At 44.2% G+C, this 22,312-nt stretch overlaps 1 protein-coding gene across 10 annotated transcripts in view; it reads left to right on the top strand.

Annotated features, from left to right (window-relative positions):
- Nucleotides 1-22,312, top strand: part of Arhgap39 (Rho GTPase activating protein 39) — a 160,662-nt gene that overhangs the window by 66,194 nt on the left and 72,156 nt on the right. For 2 of the 10 annotated variants that reach the window (XM_063231290.1, XM_063231284.1), the window contains exon 1: nucleotides 6,026-6,187. The exons of the other annotated variants lie outside the window; for them this stretch is intronic. The gene's annotated coding sequence lies outside the window, so the exon portion shown is untranslated. Of the gene's footprint in view, nucleotides 1-6,025; nucleotides 6,188-22,312 lie in introns of those variants that run through there. 10 annotated transcript variants of the gene reach the window in all.

Genomic DNA, 22,312 nt, shown 5'->3' with positions numbered 1-22,312 from the left:
TTGCCAACTCAGTAAATTGCTCAGACTGGGCTCAAACTTACGGTCTTCTTGTCTGAGGTCTCCCAGAGTGCTGGGACTACCAATGGCTGAATATCTTCTTACACAGTCTAAAAAACTGTGAAATCCCCCGCGCCCCCGTGTTATATATCCCAAACAGCTTGCTGGTCCATAGGACATCTCTGTGTGTTTAGTTCCACTGTCTGCCACTAGGCCATTTCTCAAGGTGCCTGAATTGATACACATTCCCATGAGTGGTATTGGAGGATTCTCTATCTGCCAGAACTTTACCAATACTTAGTTATACAGTTTTCTTATTATTTTGCCAATCACCTGTGTACTCAGGTACATTAAAGTTGCTTCAATTTTTTCCTCTTTTTTTGTTTTCTTTCTATCTTACTTTTTAAATTTTAGTTCTTGGAGACAGGATCTTGTCATGTGATTTGGGCTGGCCTTGAACTCACAGTGTGCCCCAGGCTGGCTTCGAACTTGTGGCGATCCTCCTGCCTCAGGCTCCCAAGTGCTGGGTTCAGTTTCTATTTCATGGATTCCAAGTAAGTTTGATGATCTCCAGTATGTCCAGGCCTTCACATTTTGTGAATTTTCTCCATATTTTTTGCTTGCTTTTCTATTGAAGTTACTTTCTTTTTTTTTCTCCTTGAATGCAAGAGTTCTCATATATGTTAGGCTCAGTCACTTTTCAGGCTTATATTGCAAGTATCTTCCAGTCTACCATCTAATGTATTAACTTTCTGATGACATTAAAATAAGCAAACTATAGTGTAGTAGCTGAGTGTAGTAGCTCATGCCTATAATACCAGCACTCAGGAGGCAAGAGGATCACCTTGAGTTTGAGGTTAGCCTGGGCTACATAGTGAGTTCAAAGTCAGCCTAAATTACACAGTGAGATCTTCTCTCAAACACACACACACACACACACACACACACACACACACACACACACACACAAGTTAGCTAATATTTTGGCCCATAGATTTAAGAAGTTTTTATTCTCCCAAGGTATTCTCTTACATTTTCTTCTGTTGGTGTTTGAGTTTTGTCACATTTATGTCTGTGATACATTGGAAATTTGTGGGTTATATATATACAGGTTATGTATAACCTGTACCCACTTATAAGATGTGGGTACAGGTTAATTTTCTACGTATAGCTTCCCCACAAAGAATATATTAATATTCAATAATCAGTCTTTCCCCATTGGTTTCTATGTATTGCTGTGATTCTGAGTTCTTTGATTTTTTTGAAACAGGTCTTACTATGTAGTTCAGATGGCCTTGAACTCCTGATGATCCTCTTGCTGTGGCCTACCAAGTGCTGGGGCTACAGATGTGTGCCATCACTCCCATCTTGAATGTTTTTTCTAGTGTCAGAGATTTAATCCAGGGCCTGGTACATGTTAGGCAAGCCCCTTGCCACTGAGCTACATTCTCAACCTCTTTCTATTTTATTTTGGAGACGAGGTCTGCTAAATTGCCCAGCTGCCCCAATAGCTGGAATTAAAAGTGTGTGCTATCATGCCTGGAATGAATGTTTTATGAGGCAAATCAAGTATGGTTAAAGAGGAAGTAAGATCAAGGCAGAGTCCCTGGCTACTTAACCTGGAGAAACTGGGAAAATCAGGAAGAACCAGAAAATATTAAAGACAGTGAGGTTCCAAGAATTGTTGAGAATTAGCTATATCTCAACAAACTGATCTCATCAACTGCCTTCTTGACATTTCTGGTTTTGAGTTTGCTGATATTCTATATTTTGTTATTATTGCCCTTTATTTTACTGATTTCTGCCATTTTTAAACAGACTGTAGGGGCTGGGGGTTTAGCTCAGCGGCATAAGTGCCTGCCTTGAAAGCAGGCAGTCGTGAGTTCGATCCCTGGTACCGATAAAAACAAAAAAGACCAAAAATAAATAAATAAATAAACAGACTGTAAAAGTTATTTTCTTCTTATTTATTTGGTATTGCTCTGTTTCTTCTTTTCCAAGTTACAGAGTTGAACACAAGTCAAAATTTCAAATTGTTTCTATTTTCTAATAAAGCTATTTTAATGTTTAACTCTGTTTAATCTTTAACTCTGTTTCCCAAATATTTTTGTTTAGTATTTTTATTATTTAGTATTTTATTGTTCAGTATTTTTATTGCCCAAATAATTATTTTCATTTTTTGGTGCCGAAAATTGAATCCAGGATTTCACATAAGCTAAGCATACACTTTACCACTGAGCTATACTCCTAGCCCTAACTATTAAAATTTTTCTTTATTTCCACTTTAACTGAAAGATTATGTAGGGGCTGGAGGTTTAGCTCAGCGGCATAAGTGCCTGCCTTGCAAGCAGGCAGTCGTGAGTTCAATCCCTGGTACCGATAAAAACAAAAAAGACAAAAAAAAAAAAAAAAAAAGATTATGTAGTAGTTTGTTGGAGTGGGAGTTGTTTTATAATATATAGCCTGCATCTTCATGATCCCTTTCAAAATTTATTCCATTTTACTGGGCATGGTGGCAGACACCTGTTTTCCCAGCATACAGGAGGCTGCACCAGGAGGATTGCCATGAGTTTGAGGTTAGCCTGAATTACACGTGAGATGAAGGCTACCCTGAACTATAAAATGAGACACCGTCTCAAAAAAAATATTCCATTTGACAGGGAATTATAATCTGAATGTCATTGATTTCTTGGACTTATTGAGTCTTAGATACTATCATGGCCAATTTTTACAAATTTTCCATGCATGTATTTTCTGCTTGAGATATATTGTGAATGCATATAATAATGTTTTGCATATACCAGTTCTCTTTATGTGTTATAGTTTAATTTTTCTGATATTAAGATTGCTGCCTTAAAAAGAAGATTGCTACCTTTTATTTTAGCTTATATTTTCCTAATATATTTTTTCGTGCACTTTATTTTTCCATTATATAATGCTCTCACCAGTTTGGTGGGCACTGAGAAAGGAGTTTGGAAATGGGAAAGTAATGCCCTTTCTGGTTTCACGGTGTTTCCACTGTGATCCAGCTGGATTGCTTCATTTTAGCTCCTGTCGGGACACAGGACAGATGAAGAGTAAGGGGAATCATGCCCACTCCCCATAGGCTGTGTATGGTGCTTTTCTAGGATGTGCGGATGTGGTGGACACCCATTATCCTTGGCCCAGACTTCTGTCCTGTTGTATTGCATGTAGATGACCCACAAGACCATCTCTCAGAGTCCTAGATATGATCACACAGTGTCCCTTGTACACTGCAACTCAAGGGCAAAGTTTGGACATTCTCAACAGGGCCACAGATGACAACATAAACCAGTTTTGGTTGCATATGTAACAATCCCTCTAGGGTGAGGTATAAGGGTTACTGTGAATTTGAGGCCAGCCTAAATGACATAGCAAGACCACGTCTCAAACAAAACAATAACAACAAAAAGATGACAACAGAAAAAGAATGCACTAGATTCAACAAGTGAGTTAAATGACTGTTGCCATAGAATCAATGGATAAAGAGAAAATGGTAGTTAAAAAAAAAGAAAGATGATGATGAGGTGTAGGCAAGAATTCTGAGAAACACAGCCTCTGGGGCAAATGACATTTGGGGTAGGAAGGGGAGGCTGAAGTTAAAGAAGCCTTTTGCTGTTATCAACACCAGAGAGTGTTTGTATGGTCTTTGAAATTACTCAAATTTCCTAGGATGAGGGAAACACCACCTGCGTGGTTTCCAGAGGGAAAGGTGGAAGTCTGGGGGCAGATGTAAGTGAGTCTGTAGTTTGGCTGATATTAGTTTTGGTTTCAGTTAGGCCTGGTGGTACACACCTAAGGCTGAGGCAGGAGGATCACAAGTTTAAGCCTATTCTTGACAACTTAGACTGTGTTTTCCTTTTACTTTTAAATACTTTAAAAAAATTTGTATTAGTGGCACTGGGGATTTAGCTCAGTGGCATAAGCACCTGCCTTGCAAGCAGGCGGTCATGAGTTCAATCCCCGGTACCGATAAAAATGAAAAAGACAAAAAAAAATTTTTGTATTTATACATGTTTGCAGTACATGCTGGTGACATTCATTGTGGAGAATTGATACATGTACATAACACTTCTCAATCCACCCTACCCACCCTCCTTTTTTTTTGGTACTGGGAACTGAACTCATGACCTTGTGTTTGCCTGGCAGGCACACTGAGCTAAACTCTTGGCCCTTTACTTTTCTTTTTCCAGGATCAGATTTATTTTTGTCTTTATCAAAATAATTAAAAATAGAGATTTGATTTAAGTTTAGAGGCAGGGCCTCAGTATGTAGTGTAGGCTGACCTAGAACTCACGGTAATCCTGCCTGTCTCCCAAGTGCTGGGACCACGGATATGCACCACCACACCTGGCTAAAAACACAGACTAACAACTAGACTAATAAGGCAAAAATATATAACACACATGAAACAATTATTCTAAATCATGTCACATTTTTTGACAATACATTACAATAATTTTTTCTCCTTTTGTCTTTGTCTTTTATTTTACAGTTTATTTATATGTTGGGTTTCTCATAAGAGAGAGACCATGTGAATTTAAGCTTGTGTGTCTAGTTCATTTCACATTATTGTCTCAAGGTGCACCCATTTTCCTATAAATGACTCAAATTTATTTCTCTATGGCAGAATAGTACTTCATTGTATATAATACCATGTTTCTTTATTCATCTGCTGATGGATATATAAAGTGTTTACAAGATTTAGCTATTATGAATTGCTATAAACATGGGTACACATCTAAAACCAATATTTAGCTCTTGGGGAAAATGCTAGAAGGGGAATAGCTGGGTTAAATGGAACTTCTAATTTTAGTTTTTTAAAAAATACCCGTACTAATTTCCATAGTGGTTGCAGTAGTCTATGCTAACACCAACAATGGAGAACTACCCTCCCCCTCTCACCCAACTGAGACCCCATTCAAAAAAAAAGGGGCGGAGGCACTGGTGATGTAGCTTAGTGCAAAGGCCCTGGGTTCACCCACAGTAGGGAAAAAATTGTTTTAGTTTTGATTTTCTGTTGAGGGGCCTGAGAAGTAACATCGTAGGCCTTTCAGAAAGTGGGAGACATACCCTAATGCAGAAAAGGACAGGCTGCTTGGGAGTGTGAAGGGCTCATTTTATTTTGGTTAAGTGTTCAAATGAAAGCCTTTGGGTCTGGCTGGTGATTTCTCGTGTCCAAGGAGAACTGTGGGACTCATCCAGGCTGGGTTTCCTCAGACGATACAATGCCGAAACAGGGACACAAAACAGGAGCACTTTTCCATGCATATAATGGGGCAGTGTGAAACGACTTAGAGGAGAAAAGCAAAATATGAGTCCCATAGGGACCACAGGGCAAGAGGCATGCAGGGCTTGGTGAGTCTGGCACTGACCCAGCTGTGCTGTCTTGGAGGGCTTGGGCCCTTCTGTCTGTTTCACTGGAAATGCAGGTAAGTGTAACTTTTAGAAATGAATGTAGAGAAAGTAAGCATAAGTAAGGCTGGAGCTGAGTTACCAGGAAAAAAGACAAAAAGAAAATGACGTGATGGTGCCCGCCTTTTGTAACCCCAACTATTCGGGAGGCGGGAGGCTGCAGGATCGCAAATTGGAGGTCAGCTTAGGGAATTTAGCGAGATACTGTTTCAAAACTGAAAAAAACAAGGGATGAGGATGTATTCAGCGACGGAGGGAGACAGACTACATCTTTCCAGGTATCTCAGATGCAGGAAGCCCAGCATGCTGTGAATAGGACAAATGACACCACATGCAAACCAGGACACTACTGCGACTTCACGCACCACACAGAAGTAGAAAGATGCCTAGCACTGAGTAGTAATTAAGTTGAGGAGTGCATTAGTAGGATTGGCGCCACTCCACGCACCGCCGGGTGAAAGTGGGCTAGGGGTTGGGGGAGCACTCCCGGTTCCCGGCATGCCGCTCGCGGGGGCGCAGACGCACTGAGGCCGGGTGCTAGCGCCCCCTGGCGACGGCTTCGGTGGCGCGGGGGCGGAGCCGGAGGCGGGGGGTTGCGCTTGGTGACGGGGGACGCGCGGCCGCAGCGCACAGGGCCGGTGGCGGCGGTGGAGGACGCGAGCCGCGGGCTGCACAGCCAGCGGCGGCCAGGGAGCTGCGGGCAGCTTGGGCGCGGCTGGGCCGGGATGAGGGGCTGCTGCGGCGCGGGATGAGGGTGAGAGCGCCAGCGGCGGCGGCAGCGGCGGCTTGGGTTGGGAAGATGGCGGAGAGGCCGCGCTGCGGGCCCGCGGCCCGCCCGACCCCGCAGAGGCCCCCGCCCTGGCCAGGCGAGAAGCCCGGGCCCGCGGAGACCGCGGAGGCGGGAGGGTGGTATGAGCTGTCGTGCGTGTACCTGGCCGAGGGTGGGTGCCCGTGTGAGTGTGCCCGGCCAGAGGGCGGACGTCGCAATGTGAGGGCCTGAGTGTGCCTGGCCTGTGGGTGGGCGTGAGTGCATGTGAGACCTTGTCCAAGTATAGCTGTGTGAGTGTGCAAATGTACAGCGCGAGGACGGCTGTAATCGTTTGTGCCTGGCCTGAGCTTGGGTGTGTGAGTGCCCAGCCTGAGGACAGGTGTGCGTGAGTGCCCCTGCATGAGGACCGGTGTGGACGCGCGCGTGCCCGCCCGAGGACAACTGTGAGCGCGGGTGTGCCCGCCCAAGGACAGGTGTGTGGGTGCCCCTGTCCGGGGACAGGTGTGAGCCCTCGTGTGCCTGCCCGAGGACAGGTGTGAACGCCTGTGCACGCCTGAGGACAGGTGTAACTGTGCCCTTCCTGCGCAGAGCGCCGTCCTATCCCGGGTGCGGCAGCACTGGGGACAAGTGGGGTCCTCTGGGCGTCCCGAGGCGGGCTTTGTGCACCGGCCACGGGGTCGTGGGCGTCTCCAGGCCCTGGTATGGCTGCCTGCAGGAGGCTCCCCGGCTTTTGCGGCAGGCTCTGCTGGCCCCCCAAACCCCTCCGGGGGGCCTCCGGGTGACCGGGCTGTGCGCCACATCCCGGTGTGTGTATTTTAAAGCGTGCGACTGTCTCGGGCGCGGCAGCTGTGGGTGTGTTCTGTTCTGCTGCTCGGCGCAGCTGCTGTGGCCGCTGCGCAGCTTCAGCGGCAAAAATGCGGCTGGACCCCCTCCCCCTTCAGTGTGCGCGGGTTTGGCCGAGCCTTCAGTGACCTCTGCAGAAAAACCTACAGTTGCAAGGCTTCAGTTCCTCCCCCGATGCAGACAATACGGACATTTGTCTTTGGGACTAGGGAGGGGAATTGAGCACTGCGTCCTGGGTACCAGCTGTAAACAGCAGGTGGTTTCCAGCGCGGCTCACCTTTCATACTCAAGGGGCGGAGAGGTATGAAGTGTGACCGCCATCCTAGAGTGGGACAGGGGGCCTTGCGTGCCGAGGGAGTGGAGAAGGGAGAGAATGGAGAAGGTAGGCCGGAGGAACACTGTGGATAAGGGAGCAAGTTCTGGAGCCAGGCTGACGGCCTTTGAGTCGTGACTCGTTCTTTACTAGCTTTGTGGTCTTAGCAAGGTCTCTTTGCCTTTGGTTCCTTGTCTGTAAAATGGGTTCACTAACATATTGGCCCAATAAGGTTGTTGTGAGGACTCAGTGAACTAAAGACTTGTAAAACACGTTGTGCCTAGCATATTGTGAGTGTTTTTAAAAGTAAGGAATTTTTCATACTGCCAAGATTCTGGCCTGGCACGGTTAGCAGTGGGTTGGCTTGAGTATTGTGGTGTTAGCTGTGGATTGGCCTGGGTACTGTGGGATTAGTTGTGGGTTGGTCTGGGTGTTGTGGGGTTAGCGGTGGGTTGACCTGGGTGATGTAGGGTTAGCTGTGGGTTGCTGTGGGTGTTACAGGCTTAGCTGTGGGTTGGATTGGATGCTGTGGATGTATATGATGGGTCATGGGCTTTTCATTTGACCAACACTTTTGTGGCTCTTGCTTCGTACACAAGCAAGCTGAGACTGTATTATAAGAAATAGATTTAAAAGAAGAACAAATCTCATACAAATCTCAACAAAGATTTTTAAATAATCATATAGAACTGCTTTTAAAAACATTTTGGAGGAAGGAAAGCATCTGACAAACCATTCTAGAATACCATAGTATGTTCTTACAGTCTTTAGGTAGGGGTTGAAATAAGATGCAAGTGGTTTCTGGGTGATGCCCTCCATTTGAGTCAAACCTCCAAAGCCATTATATTTCATTGTTATTTTGTAACAGGAAAGATGACTTGTTAAATTTTAAGTTTAGGTGACATAAGGAACAGGAAATGAGAACTTAGTCCTAGTACTGTAGAATAGGAGGCTGAGGCAGGAGGATTGCAACTTTGAGCCAGTCTGGGCAACTTATTGTAAAGTAAGACCTTGTTGAGACAAAAAAACCACACACACACACACACACACACACACACACACACACACACACACACAGCTGAGGATTAGCTCAGTGTGAAGGTTCTGAGTTCTGTCTCTTTAATTTTTCATCTCCTTTATACTGTATGATACAAAAATTAGGAGGTAATTCCCATTTTAAGTAGAACCTTTTGAAATTTGTGACATTGAGGGCAAGAATGTTTAATATTTTTTTAAAGTGGCAACAAAGATTTTTAAATGCCTGTTTTAGCCGGGTGTGGTGGTGCACACTTGTAATCCCAGCCCTTGGGAGGCTGAGGCAGGAAGATTTATTGCAAATTCGAGATCAGCCTGGGTTACAAAGTGAGCTCAAGGCCAGCCTGAACTGTATGTCCAGACCCTGTGTCAAAAAAAGAAAAGAATAAATTGTCCTGCCTCTTTTCCGCATGTGTGCTAGAGTGGATTAGGAGTTGTACGCTACATGGAGATTCAGCACTATTCAGCCAGTGCAGCCTCCTTTTAAGTTTCTTCTTGGTTTATTGGAAAAGTCCATGAATTATCTTCCTATATGATATAGCTATTTTTACTAGCAAAACCCTTTTCTGTGCTGGATCTTACATGTTTTCTCTTACAGTTGGCTTTATTGGTATTGCATAAGGAAACCACAGTCTTTGCTCAATAGAGCAGACTGGGTGTACAGCTGCTGCATGTAGAGCTGGACTAGACTGGCCACTGGACATTGGTCCCTTTGCCCATTGTTCTGTTCTTGCCTCCCCATGTGGATTCTTTACCCTCAGGTGTTGGCCACCTCTGAGCCGCCTGTGCCCACCTTGTTGTGTCTGTCATTGGCCCCTTTGAATTGTACCCAAATTTGTATAAGTTGACTTCCCTGTGCCTTGTGTTCAAGTCTGACTGTGTTTGGTCATCTGGCTACTATCTAGCTTGGTTGGATACTCTCCTCACCTGCCCTGCCACACTGCTCCATGTCTACTTCTGCTCTACTTAGAACCCCAGGCCCGTAGGGCTGGAATTTTCCTGGGCATGTCTTCCTAAGCTTGAATGGGTTAGCAGTGTCTGCCATCCTGTCAGCCCCTAAAATGTGACACTGATAGAAGAGAACTTTATTGCCATTATCTAAAATTTGATGATACAGAATGCTCCCTGGCATTTGTAATCTTAAAGTGAAATTCATGCTGGTCTTTGACGGCACGTGTTCTGAAGAGAGCTTGGCAGCCCTTGTTTGCTTTGCTGGGTGGAAGTCTTTCCCCCTCAACATTTGGTACAGCTTTTCCCTACTTTATTTTTTAAAGTTCCTGGAATTCTGTGGCAAAAAATCACGCTATTTTTCATTAGAATATATTTTAAGGCTCTATAACTTGTTTACCAAATACTGTTTAGTACTTTTAAAATTAAACAGCTAATTTCTACTCAGTTATTTGCTGGTATTACAATGTCACAGAAATGTGGATCTTGGAAAAAGTCCACTGAAGATAGGAGCCTTTCTGTGATTAAAGGCCATGCTAGTTTATATTACGGGGCAGTAAGTACATGCAGACCTCCCAGCCTGTTTTGTCAATAAAGCTATCTTAGAACACAGCCACATTTGTTCATTTTTGTCTTGTCTTTGGTTGCTGTGGCAGAATTATGACAGGCTTTGTAGCTTGCCAAGCCTAAACTCTTTACTTTCTGGCCCCTTTACCGAATAAGTATGCTCTAGAAGTTTGAAGGAAAAGTGATTACGGGGGCTACAGTGATGAGGGAAGTCTTCAAGGACGAAGGAGTCTGTGGGCTACCCCCGCCTCAGCCACATATGAATGAGCAAAAGGATGAGGATTTGGAGTAGCACAGATAGAAGGTGTTTCATGCTTGGGAACAGAGGCAGGAAAATGGATTGTATGTGGTTTGTGGGGATTTTAAATTTGTATAAGGATTAATGAGAAATGAGGGTGGCAGTGGGAAGGTCTTTGAATTCAGGTTGAAGACTTCAATTTTTAATTTTCTAGTTAATGGGGAACCACTGCAGGTGTGTATGAGCAGGTTCTGTCCTGATCTGCAGCGGCTGGTAGAAGGGACTAAAGAGAAAGAAATCCAGATCTAGGTTTTGGACAGCTTTTCTCTGGGGAGGTTGTTGTACTGCAGCATTTCTGTGGCTTCAGCAGCAGGGGCTTACTTCCTGCTCATGTTTTACTTGCATGTGACGTTTTTGAGACCCATGACTATTACTTATTTGGGACATACTGTTTCAATGGCAAGAGGATGGCAGAAATTCAGTGTTTCTTCAGCCTTCATGTGGGCTGGCAGCTCAGCTTTCGTTGGCCAACGCAGGATAGAATGTACAGCTCTCATGTGGGCAGAGATGAATGCACATTGGAGGCAATGCCTCGGTCCTCCAGAAAGTGAATGAGCCTGTACTTTGTTTCCTGAGTGGCCTCAGGTGGGTGGTGGTTTTGCTGGAGACTTCCCTTTACCTGGGACCCTGGAGCCACATCTGCGCAGGCCACCAGTGCTTCTCAGTCTCGGCACTCTCTTCTGTTTAGGCTTGTCCCTCTGCTTGGGACTTCCAGAAGCCTGGCATCCTGGCTCCCCACTCAACCATGAATTCTTCCCTCCCCTTCCCTGTAGCTGCTCCAGTGTTGTACACTGAGCTGAGGTCTCACCCAGGGAGAGTTTTGACCAATCCCTCCCTCAAGTTTGGGCAGTGTTTGGAGACATTTTTGGAATGTCCCTCCCTGAGGGGCTGGCCAGGGACTCGTGGAGACCAGAGATGCTAACCAGCTCCTGTAGTCCAGGATGGCACCCAGGCTCCTTACTCCTGTGCTTTTGTCTCAGTGCCTCCTAGACCTCATTCCACCAACCTGTTCTGCTCTCAGCAGCAGGGCTATGTGGCCATTGGGCTGCCTCCTCCCAAAAAGTAAACCAGTGCTCATGTGGTCCTTTAGCTCTTTTGACCATGATTCAGGCTGCCTCATAGGAACCCTTCCTTTCCCTCCTCAACCAATCAGGTTTTTTCTGCCCCACTTCCAGGATGGTATGCCTATCTCTACCTGGCTTGAGGGCAACAGAGGTCCTTGTACTCTTGATATCTTATTGCATGGTGCCTATAACTTTAGTAAAAGATGGGTGGGTTTGGGCTAGAGAGTGCCTAATGCTCCACACAGGCTGCAGGAGTGACCATCATTTCCTTCATGGTGGCTGCTTTCAGCTAATTAGGCCTCTCATCTCTTGCTTTCTGAAGTATAAATTGTCTGATTCTCAGTAAATTTGCCTTGGTTTTTTTTTTTTTTTTTGGTACCAGGGTTCGAACTCAACAACTGTGTGCCTGCAAGGCAGGTGGTTATGCCGCTGAGCTAAATCCCCAGCCCAATTTGCTTTATTTTTTGCTTCCTAAAAATTTTACATTTTATTTCTTCTTGAACAGATGATGTATTTGCATGGTGTGAAGTACAAAGGGTGCTCAGCAAAGCCTCTTCTCCTCTCTCCCCCAGCCTGGTTCCCTGGTCGCTGCTGTGACCAGCTTTTCCTCTCTCTTTCTAGACACTTTGTAACTATGCAGGCAAACCTGTGCATGTATTCTTTTCCCTTACCCTTTCCAAAATCTTTCTGACCCTTGCCTTTTTCAACTGCTTTTGGAAGGTCATTCATATCAGCACATTTTCCATCACATTCTTTTCTGTGGCTGCACTGTGTTCTACATTGTGGGTGGGTGTGCCAGTATTTAATGTAGCCAGCTCCTGCTGGTGAACATCTGTCCTACCATTCAGGGTGCCTCGAGGAGAAAGTGTGACTGGGTTTCAGAGAATGCTGTCACTTTCTCAGTGTTAAGTATGTTTAAGACTTAAAACAACTTTAAGATGCTAGCAAGCCAACAGCACATCTGTCCTCTTGCAGGCCAGTGTAACTCAAGTCGAACACCTAGCATAGTAGAAAGCATTGTAGACAGAAGTCAGTTGTGGATGGGACAGCTGTCACCCAGAGGCTGGACCCAGGCACTAGAGCCCTGTCTGGCTGGTGGCATTTGTCATTTTCCTTTTTTGCCTCATTCTTTTCATCTTCTCTGCTTTGCCTTTAAGCTGCTCGAGGCCCCAACACTAACCAGTTAGGGTAGCTGATACTTCTTTCCTGAACTGAACCTACCAGGGTTGTTTACCCCAAGTAGGCATTGCGAGTTTACAGTCCCCTCTGCCATTCCCTGGAACTTTGTGGTGGCCAGCAAGTTCTTCCCAGAAATCAGTATTATACTGAAACCTACACAGGATGTTTCCTCACCACAGTTCTCGCATTATTTATATATCAGATTCCTGTGTTACTAGTTAAGGTGAGGCAGCTTCTAAAACTCTAGATAAATTGCTTTTCTATTGGAGTGGTCTAGGCTTTTTATTTTGTATTTAGAATTCAGCTATGCTATAAACACGCCTACTTTTTCTAACTAGAAATAATAGAAGCAGCTAAAAGCTGGAAGGAATAAACACTGTGGATCCTAGACACCCTCATGTGAGACCTTTCCATAGATGTGCAGGAATAACAAATGGCTCTGGTACTGGCAGCGCCTTCCTGCCTAAGTTAGGCCTTAGATAAAATGCTTTTATGTAGTTTGACAGAGCCTCAGTGTGTTTGCCCCAGCCACTCTTGCTCTGCTCTGTCTGTTCTGTCACCTGCTGTGTGCTACCCAGGTGCCTTCAAGGTGGAGCAGATGAGGTAGGCCTCTGCTGGGACACAAGAGTGGTCAGTGTTCATACCTTGTGGCAGTGATGGTGGCAGTGTCTTGGAGTCCTAAACACTGTGTAGCCAGAGGTCACCAAGCCTGAGCAAGCTTCTGGAGAAGGGACACCCAGTGAGGAAGGAAAGCAGTTGTTGGCTGAGCTGGGGCTGCTCTTCAGGCTCAGAAGAGTGGCCTCAGGCAGAAGAGGTAGCAGCCAGTAGATGGGCACAGCCATTAGCAGCTTTTGTGACTGGAGTGTCCAATGTGAGGAGGGGTGGGCAGGTACCTGGGAGGTCAGGTGGTGAGTTGTTTGCAACATACAGAACTGGGATTGTCTTCTACACGAGAGCCTGTCTCAAACTCCACTGTGGTGTCAGAATGCCATTAAGCAGAGAGAGGGGTCTGGTAGCTTTCTAGCTCCAATGTTATCTATTCACTTCCTTTCAGGAAGCATCAGAACTTAGTAAAGTTATCTCTTCCTCATATGTTCTTATGTATTTTAAAATGATAAATCACTTGCAGTATTCATACTGGCTCCATGCTGGTGACCTGCACAGCTGTCTGGGAAATGCTGCAAGGGCAGGGGCTCTGTCAGTTCCCCCCACGGCCTGATGTGGTGGCCCTGTTGGCTGCCACCCTCACGGAGGATGAGACACTCCACAAGGCTGTCCTTTATATTTTGCATTGACTGGGTAGATTCTGAAGAGAACTAACATTAGGGGGTTTGCAAACTGGAGCTGGTGTAATTTGGTATAAGAAGGGCATCTGGAGACGCTTGGTGCCAATTCTCTGCTTCTTTCTGAGCGTAATATGCACATGTGGGTGATTGAGATCTCTGCTTTGAGAGGGGAGTGCCAATGTTAGGATGGGATCAGGTTGTCATGCTTTTCTAATCTTCCATCCATGATGCTGGAGAGCTAAGCAGTGCAGACTGTAGCTCAAAGTGAGGAACCTTGGGGCTGGGGATTTAGCTTAGGGGCATAAGCGCCTACCTTGCAAGCAGGCAGTCGTGAATTCGATCCTCAGTACCAATAAAAAGGAAAAAGACAAAAAAAAAAAAAAAAAAGCAAGGAATCTGCTCTGAAGCTCAGAGTCTAGTATAGGAGTGAAGACACATGGTTGACAACTGTAGTCTCTGTGCTACAAGATGGGAACAGGTTGTAAGAGCAAACCAAGGAGTTCTGGGCAGGTAAGAGGCTAAGAAAAGCCTCTGGGGAGTGAAGCCAGACCTGGAGCCCACAGGAGAAGAATGGGTTTGCCTCACAGCACCCCTAGGGTAAGACTTGAAAGAGCAGAGCAAGGAAGGCCAGCCAGACTGCTGAGCTGAGTCAAGACAGTGTATTTGAAGCATCACCCAGGCCTGTAGTGTCAGAAGCAAGCCTGGGGACTGTCAGGAAACTCAGAGATGACTCATCTGTGCCAGTGGTTCAGGTGAGTGACATTGGACTGAGGCTGTTAAGGGTCGTGATGACAGGAGGTGCTGGTCCTCGTTCTCAGTGTGTTGCAACCTGCATCACATCATGATGTGGTCAGACCATATTTATACATTTTTCCATCCATGGACATTTGCATTGCCTCCACTTATTGGCTATTAAGAAAATAAAATGTATTTGATTTTTATACTGAATTCTTTTAAAATTTTAATGTTTTCAGGTATGTACTTAGATGTGGAATTGCAGAATGATATCATAATTCTACCAGTATTTTTGAAGAAATGCCAAATTGCTTCCCAAAGCAACTTTCCCACTTTGTATCCCTCTAGAAATACAGAAAGGTTCTAATTTTCTATCTCCTTAACATTTGTGTGTGTGTGGTATTAGGGATTGAATAGGGCATTTACACATAAAAATCCCCAGCTTTTTTTTATTTTGAGAGAAGGTCTTGTTGAGTCACTTAAATTGTCCAATTAGGGGGTTCATAATCCTCTTGCGTCAGCCTCCCAGTGTGTGTGTGTGTGTGTGTGTGTGTGTGTGTGTGTGTGTGTGTGTGTTTTGTTTTGTTTGGTAATACTGGTGGAGATTGGACTCAGGACCTCACTCATGCTGGGCAAGAGTGCTCTACCAGTGAGTTATACTCCTAGCTCTTTTGTTCATTTTTTTTTTTTTATTTTACCATCCTAGTGAATATGAAGTGATATCGTATTGTGGTTTTGATTTTTATTGCCCTGATTAAAGATGTTGAGTATCCCTTCATTAGCCATTTGTCTATAATCTTTGAAGGAAAATCTTTGCCAATTTTTTAAATAGTCATCTTTTTATTATTGATATTTTTATATATTCTAGATTGAACATCCATGATCAAATATATGATTTACAAATGTGTTTTCCCATTCTGTGGGTATGGTTTTGTGTTTCTTTCTGTTTTTCAACTTTCTTGATGGTGTTATTTGGATTGTGAAAATTTTAAATTTTATGGTGGGGCATAATGATACATGACTGTAATCCCAGCATACAGGAGGCTGTGGCAGGAAGATTGCCACAAGTTTAAGGCCACTATGGGCTGCATAGTGAGTTCAAGGCCAATGCAAACTATATAGCAATACCTATCTTGAAAAAAGTTAAATTTTGACGAAATCCAGTTTACTGTATTTTGTCTTTATTTGCTTGTACTTTGATGTTGTAACTAAGAAATTATTGCCTAACCCAAGATTAGAAAGATTTACTCCTATGCTTTCTTCTTTATAGTTTCATTTCACACTTAACAGTTTTGTCTTTATACATTGCTTTAAATAGGTAGATAGATTAGTTATTTGGTTTTGTTTTGGGTTTTTTTGAAACAGGGTCTGCCTGTGCAGTTCAGTCTAGTCTTGAACTCATTGTGCAGCCCAGGTTGGCCTCGAACTCACAGTGATCTCCTACTTTAGCCTCCCAAGTGCTGGAATTATAGGCATGTACCACCATGCCCAACTGGTTTATATATTTTTAATCTATACATTTTAGATGTTTGATCCATTTTAATTTTTGAATATGGTGTAAGGTAGGGGTTTTTATTTTTAATTTTTTTTCAACCATGTTTTGTAGTTTTCATTAAGTCTGTACTTTGTTTTGGTACTGGGGCTTGAACTCACAACCTTGCACTTAGCAGGCAAGTGCTTAAACCACTAAGCTAAATTCCCAGCCAGGTCTGTACTTTTTAAAAAAATTTATTTCTAAATATTTTACTCTATTTGTTATTACTATAAATGGAATTGTTTCCCCAATTCTGTTTTCAGATTTTTTTGTTCCTAATAACTCGTTTAAAAGTATTTTTCTTGGAGCTGGGGATTTAGCTCAGCGGCATACGCACCTGCCTTGCAAGCAGGTGGTTGCAGGTGGTCATGAGTTCGATCCCCAGTACCGATTAAAAAAAAAAAAAAGTATTTTTCTTTTATCCTAATGTATAACAAATGTTTAAAAATGTATAAAACAATGAACAATGTATGAACAAATGTATAAAAATTTTAAAAGCATTAAAGAATACCAGTGAAGTTAGTGACCTTAGGTTCTTATTTATACTAATAGAAATATTTAATGCTTGTAAAGATAAATGTATACTATCCCCCCTAATTTTGGTTGATATTTTAAGTGAGCAATAAAAATTGATTTTAAGATTTAAAAATATTTTTTCGTTTAAAAATGTTAATGCATGCATTAAAAAATCTTTCTGAAAACATGGAGTGTAAACAAATGCCATTTCTATCCCATTTTCTAGATTGTCAGTTTTCCGGGATTTTTGGAATTCTAAGAGGAGTTTTGAAAAAAGATTGTGAATATGATCCCTCTGAATCATGCAATGGCCCTGTCAGCTCCTATTACCTGATCAAAAGATGCTGTTAGTGCCTGTAAAGTTTAGAAATGTTTTGAAGATAAATATTTCCTGTTACTGTTAGTATTGTTGTTGTCATAATTTTATGTGTATATTCCAGATACCATTCTGAACATATCCTTATTCTTATTTAATTTATACCTTTGAGCACTCCATGACTAGGTGCTCTTGGTCTTGTTTAACAGATAAGATGAAACTGGAAAAAGCCATGAGATTCCCTCCCTCCCTTTCTGGTTGCACAGCTGGTCAGCAGAGCCTGGACTCAAGTTTAGGTTTCTTTTTTACTTATTTATTTATTTATTTATTTGGTGTTTATTTATTTATTTATTTTTTTGGTACTGGGAACCGAACTCACAATCTCACACTTGCCAGGCAGGTGTTATATTGCTGAGCTATATCCTGGCCCATGCTCAGGTTTCTAGAGCTCAGAGCTCCTTCTCCACCGTAGTCACACCTTCTCATGTGTTCTGTCACCTCCCTGACTTTGGGTTGTAAACACATAAGTTTGTAGAGAATTTGTGTTGTCCAGGAACTCTGGTTGCTGGGATATAACAGTGGGGGGGAGGGTTCTCATGGGGCTTACCTTCTTGTTATTTATAGTGGGTAGGAGGTATCAGTTCTGGATGAAGAAGTTGGGAGCTCAGTTTGAGAGTGCCATAGCTGAGAGCCCCTGAGACATCAGAGGAAGCCGGGGAGTGTCAAGTGGGGATGACGAACAAGCCTTGGGCAGGGTTGTGGGTGTAGAAGGTCCAGGACTGGGTATTGTGCCTCCTGTAGGTGAAAAGAAGGTAATGGAAATAGGCTCACTAAGGAGGTTAACTGAGGAAGGAGCTTTCTGTGGTGGATAATGGAGAAGATGCAATCCAAGGTGCAGGTAATGGGGAGGTGGAAGCAGCCAAGGTAGGTAATGGCGAAAAAAAGGGGTGGTCTGAGGTAGTCAATGTAGGTGGGTAAGGGGCTGAGACAGGTAGTGGAAAGGAGGAAGTGCATGATCTAATGTGAGATCAGAGAAGCACAGTGAGCTGCCATTAGATTTAGTATGATTGTTGGAGATCTGGAAGAGAATTGGAGGTGCCAGGGGTGAGGGGACTAAAATCACTTTTGGAGTGGGATTAAGAGAACATGGAACATTGCCTGGCAAGTGTGTGGTCATGAGTTCGATCCTTGGTACCAAAAAACAAACAAAGAGAATATGGAGCAGAAGTTAAAGGTGCTATTAGAAACCCCCTCTTTGAAGGATTTTGCTGCAAAAGAACAGCAGAATTTAACATTAACTATTTGCATATTTTTTAAGAGGGATGAAATGGTAGTTGGTATAAGTGCTGATAGGACTAAACTCTGGAGAGGAATAAATGGTAAAACAGAAGAAGAAGGTTTGGTGGAATTGGTTGGGTGCTAGGCACACACAATTGGTGTGCTAGCGCATGGTGGTTTGTGAGATATCTGATGGTTTTCTCAGAAGAGAATGAAGCAGATTCTTAGTGGACAATGAGAGTTAAGGAGGAGCAGCAGGCAGAGAAGGTGTGAAATGGGCTGGGAAAGATTAGACAGCCAGGTACCTGACTATCTTGGACTTGAAAGAAGGAACCAGAGGCTAGTCAGCTGCATTTTCCTCTGGCACATTTAGCAGCAGGTGTGGAAGAAGAGAGCTGTGGGCTTTCCATTATTGCTGGTTTGCCAAGTAAGCATAAGTGGAAGGATCCAGACCTGAAGGCCCTGTAGCAGAGGGGCCCACATTCATGATGGCCTGGCTGGAGGGTTATGGTGAGGAAGAGCTGGGAAAGAGGGTGGAATTTCACTCTTGGAACTTTGGGAGCCTTTGGGATAGTGGATGTGGTGTGACCTCATCCTGTTCACACTGTGAAAGGTGAAGGTGAAGTGCTACTCCAGGCGTGAGTGATGGTGGCAGACCCTGGTGTTTAGTTTGTGCTACAGTTTGGATGTTGAATGTGCTCTGAACATTGTTAAAGGTTTGATCCACAGGATGGCATATTGGGAGGTGGTAGATCCTTAAAGGAGGCCCTTAGATTGTTGGGATGTGTCCCTCAAGGAGATCCTGGAACCTTATCCTGTCAATTTTGGTTCTTGGCTCCGGTGTAAGCAGCTTGCTCCACTGCCACTTGGTATTCCTTATCAGAACCCAAAAGTGATAGATCTACCTCATTGTACATTAAAGCCTCCAGAACCTAAGTTAATGATCATAGTGATAGAAAGCTGACTAACACAGATGCATGTCCTGAAGGTCATACTGTGAGGACTCCTTGCATCCTGTGGAACTGTGATTATCAGCTTTCTCCCATGGTGCACATGGTGGGCCATTTTCACTCTAGTCTCTCTGGGGAAGCAGAGGATCCTGTCCTTAAAGTGGCACTGGCAAGAAGAGTGGCAGAACTTCAAGCCTGGTTGCACGCTCTGAGCATGCCAGGAGGGCTGGGGGGGACTTTAATACCACTGTGGCTGATCACAAGGCAATTAGAATCTGAAGTGAGAGCCGTGTCCCACTCTGAGCTCTGTGCAGTCTCAGTGTTTCACAAAAGACAACTGTGTCATCATAGGGCTGCCTAACAGGACACTGTTCTGAAAAGTGCAGTGGCAGCCTCTGCATGTGTGTAGAAATGTGTACCTACCCAGGGCACTAAGGTAAAGGCTGCTAGAACAGGATGTGACCGAAAGAAGATTCACAAAGGAAGATGGACCTCTTTGCAGTATGTATAGTGGGACCTGTTTTTGGAAATTAAAAGAATAGCACATGTGCTGATATATACATAGGATTTTTTCTGGAAGGAAACACGAGACAATTAACAATGGCTTCTTTGTTGGAATCCTCATCCATGTTATGATTTATCTGCTCTGTGGGATGATGGGCTGTTTCCATTTTCTTCTTTTTCTTTTTGAATGAATAAACCCTGAGAAATGTATGAATTGTTCAGAGTGGGTGTGGGACAGGAGAGGAAAGAATTGGCACTTGAGCTGTGATGATAACTGGGAGCAGCAATGTATGGAAGGGCAGGCTAGAGACAGCCATAAAGGATGTTAGGGTCAGGAGACAAAGGGACCTGGGGTCAGCAGTTGTGGGCTGTGAGTGGAGGTATGGGCTTCATGGCCTTGTCCACATAGTCATAGTACACTTCATTCCTATTTGAGCTCTAGGCTGTGCTCTGTGTGAACTGGCCAGCCCTGCAGCTGTGTGTGAAATGGCCACTCTACTGAGATCCAGACTGTACGGTGGGCCATTAGTGCTCTGGGCTTGTCATGCTCTGTCTAGCCTGCTGTGGGATGTAGAGCATGGGCATTCTGCTTCTGTCCTTATAGTAGTGGTTATCTTGCAGTTTGAATTGTGTCATGTAGCTCCCCTCCCAAAAGTGATTTAATGTCTTTTATACTTAGGACAAATTAGTAATCTCAGCATTTCTTCTAAGCCTTCTGAGCTCTGTAAGTGCACAGGGGCCATGTTCTCCACACGTAGCCTAGTCCAGGAAGGCTCTTCTGTTCTTCAGAAGCTGGCTTCAGGACAGATCAGGGCCCCATTAGAGGGACCCCCATACCCCTGCATCAGCTCTGTCCCTACCAGGTGAGTATTGGGTCTGAGCTGTTTCTTACCTACTGTACTGTTCCTACTGTGATTTCCTGTTAATTCTTTTGCCTATTTTTGTCTTTCAGTGGTTTTCTCCTAGATCTACACATTAAAATCACTATGAGAATTTAAAAACTGTCCTCTCACTACTTTGGGAGAAAGACTCTAGAGATTAATCCTGCAGCTTCAGTAACCTAAAAACATTAGTTTCAAAGATTGTGTCTGGGAATGTACAGCAGGGTAGCTGCCTTCTGATGGGGCTGTGGTGAGCTCTCTGGTCGTGCTAACAGGAGCTGAATGAGGGGACAGAGTTTGAGAGGTTATGTCTTAAGTTTGAGAACCTCTTTTCTCAGAACCAATAGAGGCCTCAGCCATGCTGTTTATCCACTTCTGGTTCAGAGGCCCTGCTTGCCTGGCTCACTTGCTGTCTGTGCCTTTGCATCAGCAGCACTTTGTGGCCTCTCCACTGGTTACCTGCTATTCCATTCCTGCAGCTCCTTGCTGTTCCTTTTCAGAGCTAACTCAACAAAATGACCACTCCACCATTTTCTTGAACCTGATTTTCTTCTTCACCAGACTCAGGGCCATCTCCTTTTGGGACGAATTTAGGCACTTTAACTCTTGCTTCATTTTAGGAACCTGTAGGATATTTAGTGCCCTAAAAAGGAACTTTTGGTGGGAGTGAGGGGTTCTTCATCAATGCTCTGTTTTCTAGGAGTCCTCTCCTTCCAATTCTGCCTGAGCTGCTTGTTTTCCTTGCTTCCCCACAGAGTACACTATAGAGTATCAGGTCTTGCATGAGGTTGGAGTTTCTGGATGGAGGAGGCTGTTGGGTATTGGGCCTTTATTTATATTTACCTTTTTTTTTTCTTTTTCTTTTTTTGGTATTGGAGATTGAACCCAGTGTACCACACATGTTAGCCAAAATGTTCTATCACTGAACTATGTGCTCAGTCTTTTTCTTTTTAAAGACAGGGTTTTACCAGCCCATGTCCTCAATCTTGCAACCTTCCTGCTTTAGACTTTCGCTTACTATAGGAACTGTAAGTACGTTCCACCTCAGTTGGTTCCTTGGATTTTTTTTTTTTTTTTTTTTTTTTGGTCTTTTTCCTTTTTATCGGTACCAGGGATCGAACTCATGACTGTCTGCTTGCAAGGCAGGCGCTTATGCCGCTGAGCTAAACCCCCAGCCCCTCCTTGGATTTTTTTAACTTCTTGCAAACTCTGGTCACTTCCTTATCTTCTGAGCTCTGGGAAATGGTTAGAGGCAACAAACTTTCTCCTCCTCTTTTTCCCTTGAGGACTGTAAGTGGCCTGCTTCTTGGATTAGGTAACCTCTTTGTCCATCTGGTATGTCATGGGCCTCCAGCTCCTAGGCTCCACAAAGGGTGGTGTGGCCCTTTTTCTTGTCTTCTATAGAGGCATTTCAGGACCCTGCCCTTGGGCCACAGTTGTTGAGGGACCCTGGCTCCCATAGGAGGATATCAGTCAAATAATGGTCATTGTCCTTGTCATGCTCCCTGACCCCAAAGCCCAGGCCTACCTTTGATCTTGGTGACCATTCTAGTAGGTCAGATTTGCCCATGTGAGAACCCACCCTACAGCTACTGTTTAAAAACTTTATTTTTAGCATTTACGTTGCTGAAGTGTGCACTAAAAACTTTAGTCAGTTCCCCAGGTGCTGCCATGTGCAGCGTGGTCAAGAACTGTTCTATGTCATGTTCTAGATCTCCTTTCTCTCTGTGATAGCCAGGTAGTCTTTTGTTGTGGTGGTTTTTATTCTTGAGATAGGATCTCTAAAGGCTAGCCTTGAACTCACTGTAGCTGGCCTTATGGCAGTCCTCTTGCCTCAGCAGGATCCTTAGTGGTGAAATAATA

The sequence above is a fragment of the Cavia porcellus genome, unplaced genomic scaffold, assembly GCF_034190915.1.
Source record: "Cavia porcellus strain 051 isolate PalLab524CR breed Dunkin Hartley unplaced genomic scaffold, mCavPor4.1 scaffold_19, whole genome shotgun sequence".
NCBI classification, from domain to species: Eukaryota; Metazoa; Chordata; class Mammalia; order Rodentia; family Caviidae; genus Cavia; species Cavia porcellus.
The sequence above is the reverse complement of the archived record's forward strand: the minus strand, read 5'-3'. Positions and strand labels throughout refer to the sequence as shown.